The sequence below is a fragment of the Tupaia chinensis genome, unplaced genomic scaffold (assembly GCF_000334495.1).
Source record: "Tupaia chinensis unplaced genomic scaffold, TupChi_1.0 Scaffold000503_1, whole genome shotgun sequence".
NCBI lineage: Eukaryota > Metazoa > Chordata > Mammalia > Scandentia > Tupaiidae > Tupaia > Tupaia belangeri.
In genome coordinates, this window is record NW_006160015.1 from 802,003 (window position 1) to 804,476 (window position 2,474).

Genomic DNA, 2,474 nt, shown 5'->3' on the forward strand with positions numbered 1-2,474 from the left:
TTCTGAGTTTTTTTTTTTTTTTTTTTTTGAGAGAGAGATATTGCTATAGGACATGTGCACTCGCCAGAGAGACAGAGAGAATATGAGAAATTACCCCCCAGGGAGGATGGCCATGCCGCAGTCCCTTCTCCATTCTCCTCTCAGGATCTTAGGCATGCACACAGATACACCCAGTGTGAGTTTTAAGCTGCAAGGTCTGGGACTCAAACTGCGGTCAATTACATGGGAGTCCAGCAATGCAACCATTATTGCCATCTGCTGCTTCTGAGTCATCTTATTTTTTTATTTTTAATTTTTTTGGAGAGTTTTTTGCTACAGGGCATGTGCACTCACCAGAAAGACAGAGAGAGACAGAAAGCGAGAAATCAACCCCCCCAGGGGGAATGGCCATGCCGCAATCACTTCTCCTCCATTCTCCTCTCGGGATCTTGGGCACGCACACACACACACACGCCCGGCATTAGTTTAAGCCACCGGGCCTGGGACTCAAACCGCAGTCAGCTACTTGGGAGTTCAGCAACATAGCCATTATGCTAACTGCTGGTCCCTGAGTCATCTTATTTTTAATGTTCTTATTTCATGTGCAAGATCATTTGCAATCTCTTAAGATAATCACTGTTAATAATCTCTATAGTTTTGGTATATAAGGAGTCTTCAGACAATTCATAGAAAATGGGCATCATGAAAAAACTATACCTGGGTTTCAAAATTTTTACACCAAAATGAACTCATACTTCAATTTCATTTTACTTTTCTTTTTTTTTTTTTAAGAGAGATTTTTTTTTCTTTTTATCATATGGTGCATGCACTTACCAGCGACAGAGAAAATGAGAAACCACCCCCCAGGGGGGATGGCCATGTCACAATCTCTTCTTCTCCATTCTCCTCTTGGGATTATGGTCATGCACACACATGTGCCCAGTGTGAGTTTCAAGCCACTGGGTCTGGGACTCAAACTACAGTCAACCATGTGGGAGTCCAGTGCCATAACCACTGTGCCACCTGCTGGCCCCTCAATTCCATTTTTCTATGAACTTTTATAAAAGTTTAAAGAGATGGTATGTACAACAGAGGGTCCAAAGTGTGTTCTGTGGAACAGTTCTTTGGGATGTTGACAGGTTTATTCTGAAAGGAAAATGGTTCTCTGGTCAAGTATATTTCAGGGACACTAAATCTTATGTACTGCTGTCAGAGGTTTTCAGAGATAAAGTAGAGTCCTGATTCACTTAAGGAGGGAGATTGTTCTGAGAGATGTGCTGTTTGGCGATGTCTTTGTGTGAACATCCTGCAGTGTGCTTACACAATCCAGATGGTATACCCCAGTACACACCCAGGCTGGACGGCACACCCTTTATAATCTTATGAGCAACTGTCCTAAATGTGGCCTGTCCTTTCCCAACACATCATTATGTGGCCTATTGTACTTTAAACCCAGACTTAACAATGGCCAATACTGTCTTGTATAAGTTTTCTGATTTTATAATAAATGCAATGATTGGTTGCTTACATTTGCTACTTAAAGATAATATATGTTTTTAGCTAGAAAAGTTTCTTTGTTCATTACCTTCACACATGTATAGCATTATCATCCTCAGGGAAAATTGCTTTCTAGAGAGAAATTATCTAGTACTGTTGGGAGTAAAGTTTTAATTGATCTTTTTCAGATAACAGATTCAATACTTTTAAATATTTCAAACACATTTAATAGAATTCTTCCAGACTCCTTTGACTTCTTCAATACCATGTGATAAAATAATTTAAGACCAGTTATTAAAAACTATCATTGTAAATATTACAGTACTGTCCCATTGAGTTACATTTATTTAGGGACTTTGATGTGTTTGGAACTGCTTGCTCTCACATGCAATGTCTGAAACACTTGGGTTTTAGTTTGTTGTAGTCTGTCCTTCCTCTCTCCAGCTTTCACATCTATTAATGCACCCTGCTTCTTTTAGCCAGTTCATTTATTTTATATAGAGGAAAGGATCTGATATGATTTTGAGACCCTGGCTTTCAGTGCTCCAGATTATCTGTTTAATTATATAAATATTCAGTCAGAGCAGTGGAAACATGCATAGTACGTGTGGAGTACATGTTGGGGTTCTCCCGTGCTTGTGCACCGTGAAGGCCTGAGTGCAGCAGTGTAAGTAAGAGGACACCACTGGGTGGTGGCTAGGTATGGCTCCTTGCCTTACTGCCTGGTCCTGGCTAACTGGAAGGCTGAGATAGGGGGATCACAACATGGCAAGGCCCTGTCAAAAATACCCCTCTCCCTCTCTCTCTGTTTTTTCCTTCCTCTCTCTCTCCCTCCAATGCTTACTCTGTTTTATTAAAAAAAAAAAAAAAAAAGAAGAAAAAAAAGGAAGGAAAGAAGATAGACATACAGACATCTAGTGCCTGATTTTTTAAGTTTTTGTCATAAGGTGCATGCGCTCACCACAGAGAGACAGAGAGAGGGAAAGTGAGAAATCACC

The 2,474-nt window shown here is 40.4% G+C and overlaps 1 protein-coding gene across 1 annotated transcript in view; it reads left to right on the top strand.

The window, feature by feature from the left end:
* The window catches only part of UGGT2 (UDP-glucose glycoprotein glucosyltransferase 2), a 139,497-nt gene that overhangs the window by 82,002 nt on the left and 55,021 nt on the right, over positions 1-2,474 (top strand).